Source organism: Amphiura filiformis, chromosome 17 (assembly GCF_039555335.1).
Source record: "Amphiura filiformis chromosome 17, Afil_fr2py, whole genome shotgun sequence".
NCBI classification, from domain to species: domain Eukaryota; kingdom Metazoa; phylum Echinodermata; class Ophiuroidea; order Amphilepidida; family Amphiuridae; genus Amphiura; species Amphiura filiformis.
In genome coordinates, this window is record NC_092644.1 from 14,981,987 (window position 1) to 15,001,980 (window position 19,994).

Genomic DNA, 19,994 nt, shown 5'->3' on the forward strand with positions numbered 1-19,994 from the left:
ATCACTTGCTGCGACCTAGCAGGCTATATCAAAACATAGCTATAACTTGAAGCCGAATTGAATGGGTAGTTACATGAACCCATCGATAGTAACAGATACAGCAGCTAAAAGTAAAAGCATAACAGAAACAGGAGAAACTAGCAACGAAGTCTAGCTGAGTGTGACCTTGAAATGACCTATGTTGACCTCGATATAACTTTCGAAAAAAAATCGTCTTTTCGTGAAAAATGGAAGCCATTTTTGGTTTGGGTAAAACACGCCACATATTGCTGAAAATTAGTCTTTGTATTATATTAAAATATTTTATTTTGTACCAAACGTCAAGCTTGGTTTATATATTTTGTGTGTGATCATGACGTAAAAATTGTTTTTACTGGAACTAGCAGTGAAAGATACTTCTGGGAAGAGTATAGCAGGTGCCTATATTTTAAATAGAATAATGTTATATCGAGGGTTGCGAGCCAGAAAGCCTCAACTCACAATCACCTGCTCCCACAAAATGAGTATAAAGTCACCAGGGCACTTTGGAAGATACAGTCCATTATTCATGACAAAATTCAATAGAAACAAAAGACATGATGGAGGAAGTATTGATTTTTGAAGACCATAGCAAGGTACAAACTTTGTGCACATTTTGTGAGAGCTAGTCATAGTGAATTACGGCTCTCTGGTTCTGAACCCTCGATATATTGCATCTTGTAAGAAAGGTAGAGAGGAGGAGAGAGAGGGCATTGGAGGTAGACAGGGAGGTGCAGTGAGGGTAGCTAAGGGCAGGGACCTGGGATTTATTGTCCTCCTACTTGACCCACCCAGTGATATTTTATGCTTTAGGCCTTTTTTGCCCATTTTGCCAATAATGTTTTCCATTGAAAGCGCCTCCGTCATGCCCTCCTAAATGAAAAACCCTAACAACGCCACTAGGAGTTCAAGGGTCAAGGCATAGTGCAGTATCCAAGTAAAACTGTGCAAGAAGTCCAATGTGAAGTTGCCTTTAAAGTTAGTTTTAATTTTCAAACTTCATTTCGAAAACTTCAAATTGTTAAGCTTAACTGTGTGTGGGATGTGAGCGGGGGGGGGGTTAATACCCACGAATATTTGGGTTAACGTCCTTTGTTCTGACACATGATACATGATGCTTAATTCATATCTCCACATTTAAACTCTCCCAATGGGAACGAAATGAAAAAAAAAGTTCTTCCTTAGTATTAAAATTGAAACAAACATTGATAGCTCAATCCCCGACAAATATTAAAGATATCAAATATCCCGCTGTCTCGTCTACGGATTATGTAAGGATAACAATCGTAGCGAAATATCAAAAACACGATAGTCCTGGATTTAATTTCATCAACATGTCATACGTGGCCTAGTCTTATTGATTGTAAGCATTTTGCGCAATAAAAGAGAGAAACCCGGTTTCTCGATTGAAAAACCTAGTTGGTTGAACCATGTCTATCGGTGGAAAACATGGCTTCTGAGATAGCAGGTTTGTCACCAAAAAATCTGGTTTCTCGCTTGAACTTGTTGTTTTTTAACCAAGTGAATACAAATGGCTGAATATTCCTCTGACATGTACCAGTAGCTCCTCTTCTGTATATCCGGAAATAAAATCGGAAATAAACCCCTTTGTAATTGAAAAAGCAGTCTGATTAAAACCTTGATGTCAAAATAAATCTGTATAATGACAGAAGCCTAATGATATGATAAGAATGCTCTCCTACCGCCATGCTTACCGTCATGGCTAATCATGCCTTTAGTTTGCTTAATTCGTCGTCTGCATTCCATAGAGATGCAAGTTTTTCTGTTTACTGAGAATACGAGAATAAACAACTTTTCTAAATAGAAAATCGGGATTGAAGAAAGGCCAATATAAAATCGAGTTGCTTTAATCAGACACACATTATATTTTGTACTTGAATGTGGAATTTCTCTAGTTAAGTAAAGATTTTATGTTAACTTTTAAAAGAAATAAAGACACATTATTACTGGTCAATTTAAATCAATAAGTGCCAGCTAGTACTTGAAAAAGAAATTGAAAAACACCAAAAACACAATACCTTAAAATTCACGAGAGCAAACAGAAAAGAATCGACCACAGAACAGCACAAATCAGCCATCACAGATCACATAGCCCAAGAAAACATAGGCGTAGATCCTGGGGGGTGATAAATCCCCAATATTTTTCCAGGGGGGAATGGTCCATACAAACATCCCCCAATGTTGACGCCTGATAATGAGTTTCTGACCAAATTAACCTCATATTTCCCCATTTTAGCCCCAAAAATGCATTTATTCTACTTTGACAACATATTTCATCAGCTTAGCTTCAAAATAGTAAAAATGTTCGCGCGCTTCGCACGCAATTGTACCATAAACTAAATTATGTCGCCAAAAGATGCTGGATTGACTATACTAGAAGAATTTTTTTCCAACTCTATCCCCTCCAATGTCAAAAAGAAATCTGCGCGCCACTGTAAGAAAACCATATCATAGATTGGGAGCGGCAACAAAGGATTTAAATGCTTTCAGCAGGAGAGACAGTGGAGCAATCTACATTCGTAAAATAGGGGGCCAAAGCAATCGTATCTCGTATCGTATCTCTCGATTACGTATACGATCCACTGCTCAAAACAAAAACATCATCACTTCCGGGAAATGTCAACAAGCCTTTTCGCGGGAAAAGCAGTGGAATAAGTCAATTGTGACCAAGCCGTCAGCCCAGTAGTGAGTACTTTTTCAATTGATTTGTCAGGCAAAAATGTTTGAGTTACAATACCTTAACCTTTGTAACATCAGTCGCCGTGTAATTCCTATGGCGTTACTTTACATTGGCGTAAGATGTGTTTATTTGGTCAAATACGGTTCATATGGTCAACTTCACTTGCTTATTTTAAAAATAATTTTGATTATAACATCAACTAGAGCATAGTTTAAATAATAAGTAATGAAATTATTGCCTATTTAAAATCGGCAATGAAAGTACACGAGCCTTTATCTTATGTCTAACAAATCAGATTAATACATCGAATGGTATGAAAAAGGCATGATACCATCTGTTGATGTCATCAGGCTGATATTAAAGTCATAACAACTAAAATATAAATCATATTACGGAAGAGAAACGTGTGGTGTAATAAACGTGTTCTGTGTATAAGGTCAGATTCCATCGATAGGTATCTCCGATCTGTTTTATGGAATTTACTAAATTTGACATGACGTCACTTGTAAATTGGGCTATGTGTTGTCACGTTGTTTTTATGATGAATGATAATGGTGAATTTGGCAGTGTGCCTGATGATCCAATTTAAAGCGCCCATTACCAATTACTGCCTCAGAACTTAGCTTAAAAGCCCAACTTTCAACCTTTCGAACAAAAAGCAAATAAACAAAAAACTTTATTCCGTTTGGTATATTTTACGTTTCTGTTGTTTTTGACCGGGGTTTAAAATTCACCTATTATTCGATGTCTGATAATATGTAATTTATTCTGGAGTCATATAACAGCACATTCAAAAAGTCATTTAAAAATTTAACGAGTATGATATTTCTAAAAACAGGCTTTGTACATTTTTAGTCATCTAGGGACATTTTACCTTTTTGATGAATCCCTAAAACTTTTGCGAGTAAACCCTGATAAACGCAAGTTAGGCATTCTCATCAGCAGTCCAATCGAAATGACATTCTGGATTTACCGGATGATTGTATGTATTCTCGACAGCTAGATCCCGCATTCAAAAACTTACCTTCCACAAAAACTGTATACTTCCAAAATTGAAGAAATAAATTACTATTTAAAACACACACAAATTATAAAAGAAAAAAAGACAAGCAAGCAACATGAAAAGAAGCAAAAAATATTAGGTACAAATTTGTTTTTGGTTTAAAGGGAGTAATGTTTTTGGTGTAAAGACTGATATGTCGCCAGTTCATCGAGGTATTAGTAGATATGTTTTCATAGTGATAGTAATTATTATTGTGACAAGTATCTTTGGTGTTTGATTGGATGAATGATCTTAGATCTACGCCATCTCCATCTCTGCCATATATATTCGCAGACTGTTTAACATGTAGGGTCTAGAGCAACTGTTTGGCTTTTCACGGTTGGAAGGAGGCAAGCATATAATTCGAAAAATTGTAATCTATGTCTATTTTGATCAACAATATTTTGAAGCAATTACAGGAACAATGTTTTTTTGGTTAAATTGGCCACCAGTGAGCTCGTACGCGTACTGTTCAATTTTACCTGTTAGCCATTTGTCGAACACACAAACCTTGTTTTGAAACTAACGCTTTTTTATAGCTTGCTCGTTTTTCTTTCTTCTTTTTGCTTTTATTCTTTGTGTGAATTCAATTTTGGAACCATGTATTATATGGTTAAGGTATGTTTTTAAAATGCGGGATCTGGTTGACGAGAAAACATTCAATGTATCCATAAATCCATAAAGTTATTGTGATTGGACTGCTGATTACAATGTTCAACGTGCGTTTTTCAGGGGTCCACTCGCAAAGGGATTTACCAAAAGGTTAAATAATGTCTCTAGATGAAAATATATTCAGCCTGTTTTTTAGAACTATACTCGTTAACTCTTTTATCATATGACATAACTTCATTTGAAATCACGTTAGAATCTCATAGCTCGAAATGATCACTTTTAAGATCTTATAAAACTTGAATGAAAAAAAGAAAAAAAAGAAATGACTGTTCGAATGTGCTCTAATATGAGATGTTATCCACCTATATAGATCATAAAACAATAAAATATATTACGACATCTCAAACTTACTCAGTTTGAACGAATGAGCGATACCATCATTTTTAGGTTAATTTATTGCACATTTTGGCGTACCAATATTATGTGGGGTGATCAAGAAAAATCGGTCTGAAGTCGGGCATATTCAATTTTCATTTTTTACATGATTGTATCAAGCATTTACATAGCTATATTGTATTCTCCATTGAAATTTAACGTTTAGTTCCAAAGATACGAACATGTGAAGTGTTTCCAGAACAATAATATGCAACAAATTTCAATCTTTCCCCAGAGTAGCCAGTGCACATAAGCAAAATAAAAATAAATAAATAAATGTAGATTTTTTAGCGCTTTATGACGTAAACAGCCTCAAAGCGCTTCACATTTATTCCGCCGTCATTAGAATATGTCGGAACCACGTTTGCAGCCTACAATTGGCGCAGGGTTCATCAGTACCACGACTGTGACAACCCCTAACAGCTTCCCATTGCAACTGGATGGGGTGAGGCAAGCGAGGCAAAGTGCCTTACCCAAGGGCGCAACACGGTGGTGGGACGGGGACTCGAACCCATGCACATCAAGCAAGCTCTCAGATTATGAGTCCAAGGCCGTAACCACTGAGCCACCGTGCCCTAATAAAACGACAACAACAACAACAACAACAACAACAACAGCAACAACAAGGGTGCATCTGACTGGTTTCACTGGCTAAAACTAGCACGTACGACTCTCTAAGCAATTGAGCCACTAACACACGCTGGAAAAGATCGGAAGATATAGATCTATATAATTATATGTATTAGGTTTAAATGATGTTCGACGTATGCCTATAGCGGAAGGCATCAGAACTGCATATTTATAACTAATACACAAAAGCAAATAGGTATTTCAGTTATTTTACGCAGTCCTCTGTGTTAAGTGTTATTAAAAACGCTATTCGAACATACATTATAGATTTATATCTTCGGCTCTTCTCCAGCGTGCCTCCGTGGCTCAATTGGTTAGAGCGTCGTGCTAGTATTGCGGAGGTCGCCGGTTTGATTCCGGCTGGATGCACTGGTTTCTTTCAACGTTTATGTGTACTAATGCCAGACAAATGCCACGAAAATCTTGTACAAATTAACGTAAATCACCCGGGAGATGAAATGAGCTTTGAAAACATTCAGGTTTTTTAAAAAACTTTTTGTTTTCTTTTTTATGCTGTGACGAACTAAACGCGTATCACACTGCACACCACTTGCACAACCCGAATGTTGATTGATTGAAGAACAATTTAGACACTTAATCTAAATAACACATACCTATAAATATATCAAACGAAGCGGAATTTTAGTTTAATGCAATTTTCAAATTTGAACTAAATCTAATTAAATGTTTTGCAATAAACAGATTGTTTAAAAAGAACGTAAATGATTCCACGGTACAAAATATGAAGCTCATTAACAGTTTACCACTAGTGCGCATTGTGTTGAATGGTATTTCTTTTAACGTATAAGATGCAGAATAAAATGGGCTACGTCTCTTTTTTTAGATATTTAGATTCTGATGTCTATTTTTCGACTTACATCCAAATTCAGATTTTTTTCTGAGACACCCTGTATATCTAGTCTACGCTTTGATTTGGTCACAGTATTTAGTATTTTAGAAACTGAAACGTGAATTCTTAGAAGTCCAAATTGATATTCCTGTGGACAACAGTAAGAATTCTTATATTTGAGGTGCGTTTGGCTGCTATCTATATGTTTTAGGACGGAAAGGTTTAACTTTCGTCGTAATACAGTATTTACAGGTGATTTACTGATATAACATCACATGAAGTATAAGGTTTTTGTCTATTTCTTTAATCCATTATACACTCTCAATATTTACGTGTAATGTATCTATAATTAGTACCATTATAAATTCGGATTTTTTTTTTTGACTTTTTCAAAATGTGTCTTTCATGAAAAGGGATGGAAAGTATTTAACATAATATGATTGTTAATTTGGATGTTAAATGTGCACACTCAGTAGCGAGAAACACAGGTGTTTCATAGTCTGTAAATGTCGCAAGTAATAGACCATAGTCAATACATAATACACGCTTCATTTCTTCATGTACTATGAAGAAAAATGAAGAGGTTAATATAATAGGAAATAACACACTCTTAGCTAGGGCATGCCCATCTGTCAAGGTGAGAAAATAATTTTCAATACAAGTTAAGATAACTAATAACAGGTGAAGCGCTATGAGAATATTTGTTCTTATTATTTTGTGTGTGTCATCTGTCTTTCTCCCTCCCTTTCGCTCTCTCAGGTGGAATAGGTGAAACAAGCAACAAAGAAATGTTATAAACATATTTCATCAAAAAATAAAAGGAATTATTTTTATTAAAAGCCTGAAAGAGTAATTTCCCATATCTAAATAGCGCCACCAATCCTGTCATAAATTGATACATTTTATATCCGAAAAAGCTTTAAAAATGCTGTGAAAGTGAATAATGTTGTAAATAAGGGGAAAATAAAGTTGAAAATTACTCAAAAGCATCTGTATACATTAGTATAATACCGCTTTAAGCTGTTTAGGCCTAAACATTGGGTTATACATGATGTTTTGTTTGAAAAACTAATAAATGATCACATCAAACAGTATAATACTTCAACTCGTATACAATACCTGTCTTTACCTAACTTTATCTCAGTGTTTTTTAATATTAACCCACAGTACTGCGTGCTTTGTCAGACCAATGAACTGTTATAGGCACGCACAATTGTGTCACCTTTCATCCTGCAATAATAGACATGGTATTGGGGTATTTACGTACCGTCATCATTAGCAATTAAGGAAAATGAAAGAACAATAGAGTTTCCGTTGCGTACAGATCTTTAACTTATCTGCTTTTGCTCCAATAGAGATATTCTATGCAATGCCTGCAGCGGACGTGTCGGATTATTTCAAAACTCGCCACAAAGATATGCATTTTTTGTTATTGCTGAAAAAGTGGGGAGATTTACAAGGGATATGCCAAAAAGACGCGATAAAATGCTACAAGGTAAAAGAAGGCGCCCAGGGAAGGGCAATAGACATGTGATAACTGATAAAACAATTCCTCAAAAATCTCCCCATTGTCAAAGCGCGTAGTATATAACACAAATGGGTCAAGGAGTTACATAAAAATGACCTTGTGTGGTATTTGGTTCCCAGGAAGTGAGTTTTGTGGCAATTTGTGGTTAAATGTTGATCCCTCACAACAAGAGTTATTACCGTCGATTTGGTTGAAAAAGAGGTGAGACATGATCAAATCTCTCCAGGTAACAAAACGTAATGACAAGACATACGTCTCCGTGGATGCTACAACCTAATAATTTATGTTGCAAGGGCTTTTAAAATGGTTTATATAAAATTTGCCGTAGTATATAAGGTTACAAATAACCAGCCGAGTAAGTTAAAAAAGTGGAATAGAGATTAGAATTCTAGTAAACACGGTTGTTATCCAATAATAACCAAAGCTTGATATCATGTACGTGAAAAAGTTGATCAGGGCTGGGGATGTGGACAATCAAAATTATAGCTTATAAAACCCATTTTATTTTGAACACGTATTGCTCAAAGTTTAAATGTTTTATCTTGGACTATTCTGTTTTATGACAGATCAGCACGTTTGATATCCTGATGTGGTTCAATGACATTTAAACTCTCCCACTGAGAACAAGACGGGAATAAAAACGTTGTTAAATGTTACAAAATCCTCATTAATCTTCCAATTCAAAAAACGTAGATCAAATTACGCCAAATATTCAAGATAAAAATACCTCGTTGTCTCGTGTGCGGATTATGGTAAGGATAACAATCGCAGCAAAACATCAAAAACATGATAGTCCAGGATTTAATTTAATCAACATATCATATATCAGCAAGTAATGATGGATTTGTTTTATTAACGGAACTTCAAAATAATATAAAAACGTTGACCAAAATAAGGCAAAAAAATATTTTTGTCAAATTGCTATTCTGAGTAACTTTCCTGCCTTATACAGCTTGAAGGAGAAAAGAACACGTAGAGCAATCTTGATTGAACTTGGTGAGAAGAGGCACTTGCTTAGAGAGTTGCACAATAAAGTTAACTTATCTTGCCCATATTCTCCGAGGATGTAGCAGTGCATTGACACTCCATAATCAAATGAAAAACCAGTTGAAGGGAAAAGGAACAGGGAACGACAGATGAAAATGTTTGAAAACATCAAACAAAGAACAAGAATTCACCTACAGTGAAAGCCAATTATTAAAGTGTCTAGCTCAGAACAGAACAAGCTTGGAAAAGGGACTAGGATATAAAGAGATGCAGCCAGATGGCAGCAAATCCTTAGTATTAACGGCGGCGGAAGATGAAGAATTCAGACTAAAGCCGTAATAGTCGGCTCAAGGTAAATTTTAATGTTTTGCTTTGTGTTGGGATCAAGTATAGACGATTGCGGTTATTTACTTAATGCCATGCTATTGATGAAACATAATTTGATCCAATTGAAAATATGCAGTATTAATTATATTTTCATATTTGACTTTAAACTACGGCTGTATTAACAATGATTAATATAATAGCGATTTCATAGTGATATATTGTATAAGCAGTTGAATAAGATACTCATTATAACAGTAAAAAGCACAGTATATCAAGTTTGTTCGACAACTTGTAAATAGGCACATACATAATATATAATATAGCTATGGTACGCCAAAAATATGCAATATAATAACCCAATTAAAATCTCATGAAAATAATGGTATCACCCTTCCGTTAAAACTAATTAAGTTTTAGATGTCATATTTATGATGACCTATATAGATTGATATCATCCAATATTAGGGCACATATATTCATTCATTCTGTTTTTATTTCATTTACATCCCAAGTTTTATCGGAGCGTAAGATTCGTCTGCTCAGTCCCAGAAGTGGGTAAGCGCAATAGCTGCCCTGTGAACATTTGGCAATATACACACAGTATATTGTACTCACATACACATGGCAGTTGCAACTGGCAGCTATTGCACGTGTACCCGCTTCTGGCAATGAGCAGTCGAATTGTCAGTTCGAGCTTTTAGATTCTAACATATAATTTCAAATGTTCAATGATATGCTATAGGCCTAGATGGTACATACATTTGTTTGATAGTATAGTTGTAAACAACTTTCTGCGTATTCACAGTTTTATAAGGAAATTCATTTATTCAGGTAAACCAGAACGTTTTATATAGATATGAAGAAATTGTCTTCGTAACCAGACATCAAAGTGTTTAACCATATCCCAAGTATACACATTTTTGCAACATTTGCGATTGAATATTAATTATTGTTTGTATGATATACCCTAGGATTCCATTTACAAGCATACCTTCAAATTAGTTTTTTTTTGACGAAAGAGACGAAACGCAGACATAATCCATAACACAATTATTTGAGCAATTATTTTGCTGGAAGGAATCTGCCTTTCGACTCTTTCGTAAAATACTCATTTGCGGGCATTGTTATATAGCTTGCACTGAGATGGAATTCTAGTAATTTGGAAAAGTGTTTGACTTTTTGATAAAATTGGTGATTTCCAAAAGAGTAACAGTCCATGGTCAATTCATATCTCATAAACTAACTTTTTATTGTGAAGAAAACCCAAACTTGGTTTAAAGGGGTATAATACCACGATTTTCATCAGTATCCCTCTTCTTTTTTTTGTTGTTGCAAGTTAATGAAGTACATAAATATGTTCATCACCTCATGTCCCGAACTTATATCATATTGAGGCATCAATTTTTATACTTTGTCTTTTACTGGATATATATTGAAAAGGTGTGAGGTGGGTATAATAAAATACCTTGGGATATAAATGGTGAGTACAATTTAGATTATCTAAATATAAAATAGTTACCAAAATCACAAAAGTGAAGCTTACGAAAAACTACCTAATATGGTTGTATAGGTGACAAGAAATACAATTATTATTAACATAGCTGTAGTGTGGTTGTGGTAACCTATTACCTATGGCTTAATTTAGTTTCAGTGAAATAATGTCGCAAGTTTAAAATACAAAATATAGCTCAACATTGAAAATAGAAGCATTTGCACCAGTTTGTTTTTTGATAGATGTGGAGCACCAAGATCATGAAGTCATAAAATAAATCAGGAACCACTTATTCCCATTTTACATATCAACATTATTTCTCTAATGTGTTATTAGCAACACATATCCAAAAGTAAGCTTTCCAAAATGAAGTGAATTTAAAACATTAGTGATGTACCACCTTTGGCTTCTACCTTTAAAAGCATGTAAGCTACATAGATACCGATGCCAATTGTTTTTCTCATTTCTTCACAAAATGCAACAAATGCCAAAAAAATGCAATGGGTGTAGTACCCCCTTAAATATAAAGGAGATTCTGCTTTTAAAAACAAAAGCCTCAAGTAGGAAATGCACACTTGCCGTTGTGAGCAACTGATAAATGAATAATCTGTTCAAAAATTGATATTCTTCTTCTGGGGTAATGATTCATTTCTTGACATTTTACAAACTCTCCCAATTTGTAATTGAAACTTGTGAATATGTTAAAAATACTCCTCAAACTTACAACTCAAATAATGTGGGTGGCATAATCGCACAACAAAACATTCAAGATATCACATTGTCTCGTCTGCAGATTATGTAGGATAAGATCTACATCTAAAACATTATAGGCTTATAAAAGTTGAAGATACAATTTCACGGACGTGGTTTAGTCAAATTTGATTGTATTGATGTCTTATTTAATGTAAATACGGTAATGAGGAGGCTGTTAATATTGATAGATACGTTAGACGAATGTCAAGGAAAATTGGAACATCATCCTCAGAAATGGGTTAATGTTAAGTTAAAGTATGTCTCCGGCAATCACAACATTCAACATTATGCCTTATATGTTAGAAAAATAATTGTTAAGCACGAATCACGTGGTTTTATTTAAAATTGATATTGACCATCAAACGAATAAAAACATCTTGCTATCAACACGCGATATTCAAAATTCCCACACCAAAATGTTCCAAGGCAATGACGTCATGGTTATTTGTGCTCAATTGTCGTCAACCTTCATAGTGCTACTGGGACGTCATTGCCCCCAGATAATTTCGGCGCCGGGGAATTTTGAATATCGCGTTTTATGTTCAGCATGAGTTTGTTTGAAATAATAACTACGTAATTCGTGCTTGGTAATTATTTTTCTAACATTATCCTATTGTGATTACCGGGGCCATCTTAAAATTTGTATATGTTTCTGATAAGAACAGGAATCCGTGCAGCTATTTTTTATCATCATAGTTACGAGCATGTTTATCACTGTCACGGTCACATGGAACACCATGCTCTCTAATTATATCACTAATACGATGGGTATAATTTCAACGGAGCCATGCGTAACGTAATGTAGTGATTGTGAACATAAAGACATGAGCGCAAGAAGACCGTAAGTCCACTTGGCCCCTCAACATGTATACACTAAAGTTACGTATGATTTCTTAGGGTTTGATAATGTGTTATACATGTTCCAGGGTGAAACATCATGAAAGGTTGTGAATTTGTTTTAGTCCCTGAACATGTATAAAACATTACCAAACTATACGAAACTATACGCAACTTGAGTGTATACATGTTGAGGGCCAAGTGGACTTACGGTCTTCTTGCGCTCAGGTCTTCACATGCAGATGAGACGTGGCATTGCTAATCATCATCACTTGTACAATAATCTTTAAGGTACGACCTAAATCACTCAAAAGCAGGTGCACAATGAGCATGGTCAATCGTATCAAATGCCTCTAACGATGGTTAGAAATATTATTCTTGCATGAAAAAAAGAGATACCTGATAATGGCTGGCCAGTGTGATAAAGAATTTATTCTCGTCGCATCTCATATCACCACAAAAGAATTAAGGTACCATTAATGATCACCCCTGTATATCATAAACAAAAACAAATAAATTATGTCAACAATAAAATAACCATTTAGTACCTGTGCCCGTCAGCTCTGATAGTTCAATAGTGAATTAAATGAATTGCAATAAGAAATGGAAAAACAAAGTGTAAAAATAAGACTACATTTTTTATAAAGTATCAAATTATGATGTTGAGGTTTTTGTCTAGTAATGATTGGAATTATTCACTTTATTACTGTAATTAACGGAACGTAACTTTCATATTTAAGTTTCATAAAATATAAGTTTGTATTCACCTATAGCTATACCTTAGAGCTAATGCATAAGTGACTGGTTGCATACAAAACTCACCATAGCATCTAAATTCAACAGCAAAAAGTATAGTATAAAAACATCAAGTATGGTCGATAAATATTCACATCTGGCAAACAACGTACACCAAAATATATGCAATAAATTAACCCATTTAAAACTTCACAGATAAGATGGAACCACTCTTCCGTTCTAAATAATTAAGTTTTAGACATTCGAATATTTATTCCGATTTTATTTAGTTTTGTTGGAGCGTAAAATTGTCAGTTCGAGCTTAAGACTATGACATGATTTCATATGTTCTTTGCTATATCGATATGACGAATAGAGATACACAAGACAAGCCGAGTATATTCTCATTCATCTAGGCAAATGAATTCACCTTTTCGGAAAATAAAAACGCCTCTGTGATTGGCCCCTGGTGAAGCATTGTCGCTATACGTACATCTTTACTGCACACTCAATCGATAGTTTCCTCAGCCACCAGTTTGATTCAGCTCGCGCTCCACACTAACTGTACGCCTATTGTTGCATATAACGGCGTTTCTGATCCCCTATAAACCCTAACCAAACCACGTTGGTTCTAAATATACCGTAGAATGCATGGAAAATGAGGATCTCATTATTTGATGAAAAAGACGAAAGGCAGTCACATTCAAACTTCCAGATGTAATTGATTACATGTATCTACACTGTAAATTGGCCAGAACACATGGAACGCGTTCATTAATGTAACGGTTTTTTAACACATGACACGTGTTCAACTTATTTAGAGAACACTAGTGTTAATGTAGAGAACACAGGTGTTATTACCTCAGAACACTAGTGTAACATGTTCTAATCCTTTAAACTCTGGTGTTCAAAATTACTATCTATGAACACCTAGGACACATGCAAGAAATGTAACGGTTTTTTAACACATGACACGTGTTCAAACATTGATTTTCAGAATGCTGGTGTTCAACCTTTATTTATACATTTTCAAAATCTCATTACTCGACAATAAACAAATGCATGGTAGTATAAACAAGATAATGGCGGTGTTCCGAAGAATTCCGATGAAATCAGAGAGTTTTCACCTAAGGCAAGCCCAAGGCTCGAACCCTCGCCGATCGTATCTCCCGGCTGACAGCGCAACGCATTTTAATGCGATTAAAATCGTTTGGCCATAGTCACCCGCTTGTGTCTCTCCTATGCTTGTTCATCGCTGTCAACAGATATACCCGGTACGGGCTCCGAGTCGCTCCCAAAGTTGCCCTGAATTTCATTCTTCTCTAAATCCTTCGAATTTACTCTCACTATCATCCCATTTGTCTTGGAAAAGACAGTTTGTTATAGCGTTTCCCGGAAGCGTTTCCACGTTGCATCGCCATTGTTGTTGTCGTTGTAATTTATATCCCTCCTTCAAAGGAGCACCGTGTATTTCTCGCTGACACGTCGCAGCTCTCCAACGCCTCTATCTGCTCATGCGTTCCATTTTTGAACACCAGTATTCAATATAATCATTCAGAACACTTGTGACACGTCTGATCAATACTATGTGTTCTACATTATACTAAAAGAACACTAATGTGCAAGGCTTATCATATTTTCAAATACACTAGTGTTCTAAAGAGACAATTATGAACACCTCGGACGCGTCTGAGAGGCGTCACGTGTTCGGGAACATTTGCAGTGTATGTGTATGTATCAGATCATTATAAATCACATTTCACTTTTGATTAAGGTTAAATGCAATTGATTTTCAAGGCTTGATTCCAGAGGGGCGTAAGTTATTAATGGAAACAGCCATGCAGAAAAGAATGAACTCACGCGTACAATAGCGTATCAATCTGAACTAGGGCCGGCCACGGACAAACTGCGGCTCGTGAGTCATCCTATATGTTGCAGGGATAGGGAGGGGGCGACCATGATAGGACCATATGGGCTGATGGGGGGGGTGGGGGATTGTGGGCAGCCGTTTTCGGCAATTTTCCTTTGGATTTTCTAAATTTTCAATTGTTAAAATTATCCTGAATGATATCTGTCGTGAAATAAATCAATGCTTCCCATGCTATAATAGGCCTAGTAGGCCTATTTATACCCTTATTATGCAATATATAGGCCTACAACAATAACTACAACAACAATAACAAAACCAACAACCAATATTTTGTTAATCGAATTTGTAAAAATATATTCATAGGCCGCGCCTATTAGACTAGAATAGCCTAAAAATTCCTGAATTATATCATGAAAAAAAACGGGCAAAAACAATCAATCGCTGCAGTCAGAAAGAAAGCAACGAACAAGAAAAAGGAAAAAAGTGAGAGAAAAATAAAATAAAATAAACGGAATGGACCACGTAGGGACTCGAACACGTATATGGCAAGTATATTGCACAATAGAACAGAAAAACCTGGTTTTCGTAGATAAACCTGGTTTTCGATCGATCGAAAGCCTGGTTTTCGGTGAAAAACCAGGTTTTTCGGCGAGAAACCTGGTTTTCGCCGATAAACTGGGTTTTTCACTGATAAACCTGGTTTTTTGAATTCGAATGTCATAGTTTTTCGAAAAACCTGGTTTCTCGGTCGATAAACCTGGTTTATCAAAAACTATGACAATCGAATTTGAAAACCTGGTTTTCGATTGAAAACCAGGTTTATCAAAAAACTATGACAATCGATTTGAAAAACCAAGTTTATCGGCGAAAACCAGGTTTCTCGGTCGATAAACCTGGTTTTCAAAAACTATGACAATCGAATGCGAAAAACCTGGTTTTTCGATTGAAACACCAGGTTTATCAAAAAAACTATGACAATTGAATTGAAAAACCAGGTTTATCGGCGAAAAACCAGGTTTCTCGGTCGATAAACCTGGTTTTTCAAAAACTATGACAATCGAATTCGAAAAACCTGGTTTTTCGATTGAAAAACCAGGTTTATCAAAAAAAACTATGACAATCGATTTGAAAAACCAAGTTTATCGACGAAAAACCAGGTTTCTCGGTCGATAAACCTGGTTTTTCAAAAACTACGACAATCGAATTCGAAAACCAGGTTTCTCGGTCGATAAACCTGGTTTTCAAAACTATGACAATCGAATTCGAAAACCAGGTTTATCAAAAACTACATTGTATGACAATCGAATGCTCCTCGAAAAACCGGAATTTCCAAACCATTAGTAATGGCGACACACTTCATGGCGCGCGGGCATGGTGTGATTAGCCTGAATCCTTCCAGGCCCAGAATTGCGGCGTCTTTATATTACCCACAATCCTTCACGTTGCCTTATACCATCAGCACAACCCGATGACCGTGCGTAGATGTTGAAGGACTGGAGGATTTAGTCTATGGTGTGATCAACGAGGTAGAAAGGATAGAGCGCCCTGCTCGCCGAATCTGTGAAGCCGGTGCTGTATAGATACACAAACAGGCGCGTAGCCATCATTGTCAGTCCGAGGGGCAAACGTCTTTATCGTCCCTAAAACGTCGTTATCGTCCCTATTCTTTTTTATGGCAATATCGCGTGTGCGTAGCACGCGAGTCTATTTGTTTTGGTAAATAACGAGCGCGAGTAGCGCGTGAGCCGAAATTTTTTGGGTTAAATCTCCCTTCTCCCCCTTTTTCTTCTCCCTCCCTCTTTCTTTCTTTCCCTTTCCCTCCTCTTCCTCTCCTTTCCCTTCTCTTTCCCTTTGTCCTTCCCTTTTTCTTCCCTCTCCTTCTCCCTTCCCTTCTCTTTCTCCCTCTCCTTCCCTTCTTTTTCTTTTTTCTCTTCTTTTTTCCGTCCCCATTTTATAAAGGCAAGCACGCCTGAATCTGGTATTTCATCGCTCCTGCCGATTTGGTAAAGGTGCATGCTCTTTTACCCCTTGAAGATTCCACATCCATCCTACCAATATCATGTTAAAAACCTGTAAGCACATCATGATTTATCACTAAATGGCGGACGAAAAATTGCTGAAAATTTGCTGGCATGTAGTGTACAGTACCAGGGGGAATCGATGCGTGTACGAAGTTGTGGTACTCGACAGTTTGTGTTTAAGCTCCTTGTATAGGCCTATGTAGCGTACAAACCACAATAAATCAGCAAATCCACTCGGCTTCATAAGCGTCTGTTGTTTTTATATTCCCCGTCTCTGAAATCAATGACGTAATCAAAATCTACTCAATATTCATATTTTCGAACGTTGTTTGCTCCAGTCCAGGCCCTGCTCCAGTCCTCAATACAACACAGTGAAGCGGCCGTGCGTGAGTACCGGTATTCGAGGCCTGGAGGATCTAGCCTAAGTGCAATCGGGGAGTGCAAACGTATAGTATTCGATTGTCATAGTTTTTTGATAAACCAGGTTAATCAAAAACTATGACAATCGAATTCGATCAAAACTATGACAATCGAATTGAAAAACCAAGTTTATCGGCGAAAAACCAGGTTTCTCGGTCGATAAACCTGGTTTTTCAAAAACTATGACAATCGAATTCGAAAAACCTGGTTTTTCGATTGAAAAACCAGGTTTATCAAAAAAACTATGACAATCGAATTGAAAAACCAAGTTTATCAGGGAAAAACCAGGTTTCTCGGTCGATAAACTTGGTTTATCAAAACTATGACAATTAAATTCGAAAAACCTGGTTTTTCGATTGAAAAACCAGGTTTATCAAAAAAAACTATGACAATCGAATTGAAAAACCAAGTTTATCGACGAAAAACCAGGTTTCTCGGTCGATAAACCTGGTTTTTCAAAAACTATGACAATCGAATTCGAAAAACCTGGTTTTTTGATTGAAAAACCAGGTTTATCAATAAAAACTATGACAATCGAATTGAAAACCAAGTTTATCAGTGAAAACCAGGTTTCTCGGCCGATAAACCTGGTTTCTCAAAAACTATGACAATCAAATTCGAAAACCTGGTTTTCGATTGAAAAACCAGGTTTATCAAATCGAAAACCAAGTTTATCGATTGGATTGTCATAGTTTTGATAAACCTGGTTTATCAGCCGAAAAACCAAGTTTATCAAAAAACTCTGACAATCGAATTGATAAACCTGGTTTTTCGATTGAAAAACCAGGTTTATCGACGAAAAACCAGGTTTTTCTGTTCTATTGTGCAATATACTTGCCATACACGTACCAAATTTTCCAGCTCAAAAGTATAGTATTATATAGTCGAACGTATAAGTCCGGCGCGCTAACCGATTGAGCAACTGAAGGGACATATGAACTCGATCGATCTCAAACTGACTATTATGGAATAGTGCGTAAACAGGCTCTTATGATAAACACGCTCATTACCGCTGTAAATGTCGGAGGTATCGATGGCGAAAAACCTCGTTTTTTGCTTTAGTAGCTTAAATTTGGAGTGAAATTCAAATGGTAAAGTAAGCGACAGACATTGGAGAAATAATGTAGGCAGTTAGAAATCAAAATTAACGTTCCACAATCCAGATATCGATAATGTTACATAACAGTGTTTTGTGGTACAAGATTCTCGAAAATTGTTCCCAAAAACGGGCTAATAAAATGTAATCGGTACTGTAATTGGTTCTTCCCCATGGCAACATTATTTCTTTGGTCGATTTGTAGTACAAAAAAAAAAAGGAGAAAACAATCACTCGGCGTGGTTTTATACGGAGCGAAAATTTGAAAAAAACTGCATGGAACGCGTTTTTGATCTTGTGAACATGGTGCGTAAAAATGATTTAAACGAAGGATTTTCAAACGGATTCTAAAAATTTGTATAAACACACAAAAATAATGTGAAGATACATCCATGCACCAACATTTGACACACTGCGATATTTCATTGCTGAGAAAACGCGGTTTTAGAGAACAACTTTATACGTCTTTTATACGTTTTTTATACGTTTCTTTGTATAACCTTAAAAGACTCAGGTATTGTTAACTTAATTAAACAGTGTGTTTTGCTGTTCATTCTGAAGTGAATTTGGGGAAGGGTGGTTTTGGCCTTGAATCATTAACGACACCTATTGCAATTTTTTTACTCATCCTTTATATTTACGGATATATATTGCAAGAATATTTACTCAATAGAGATTAGTGAGTGCACGTTTTCATTCCCGTGCATGTGTTTGCGAATATAATCTTTCAAATGAATACTCTAGGCTAACTTGCTTTCCTTTTCACTACTATGGTAAATCCGCATATAAATTCCCGACCGCACGTGATTATATACTGCGCTAAAATAGTGTCCGCACAGTTTCATAATTTTAACTAATCTTGCACATCATGACACCACATGGAATCCAGTGTGACCTCAAGAAGTAAAGTTACAAACAATTTATTACACGAAGGTACAGTTTTAAAAAAGAAAACTATTAAAAAATAAATTCACCTAAATTTACCTAGTTTTAAAATTTGTACGAATACTTTATAGTATATATACAATTTATTGAGGTTTTATATTTTCTTTTGATTGGGGCAGACCTCGTGACTTACATGTATATTTATTATTGTTATTTGTTCCACCTATATGCCATTATTACAGCTCTCTCAAACGCTGCTGTAATTTTAAAGATATTTTACAGGTCTGCGTCTGCAATGTCCAGGATTAATGGGGCAACCCACCCTTCTATTACACAGTCTGCTGATTTTGTGCTAAACCTATGAACTACACTCCTCAAGAATTTAAGGATCAGTTGAATATAATCAGCATTTTTGAAAACATTGGAAATGATGATAATATTACTGATAATTGTGCATGATCTTTCATTACATCACTTGTTCCCTAAGTTTTAAACAAAATTCCTTCATTACAAATATCCGCTATCACCCGCATTTTGACGGGGAAGGGGCAAAATGGAGACTAAAATTTCGATTTTGAAGCCATATTTCAAACGTCACTACGGTCAAGGTCAAGTCACATATTTGGGTGGTTTTGTGTATGTGACGTGTGTTTGGGTCTATACGTCACATTAGTGGGTATAATATGCCCTCAATGTGGTGGGGAAAGTCATTAATGTCACCTCACAAAAGATAATCTTCCGGCCCCCTCCTCACA

At 35.9% G+C, this 19,994-nt stretch overlaps 1 long non-coding RNA gene and 1 other non-coding gene across 2 annotated transcripts in view; both read left to right on the top strand.

Moving 5' to 3' along the window:
• The window catches only part of LOC140138219 (uncharacterized), a 476,970-nt gene that overhangs the window by 368,660 nt on the left and 88,316 nt on the right, over positions 1-19,994 (top strand). The window lies entirely within an intron of this gene.
• Trnat-agu (transfer RNA threonine (anticodon AGU)) lies at positions 5,734-5,807 on the top strand. The gene has a single exon. It is a non-coding gene; the product is annotated as a tRNA-Thr (tRNA).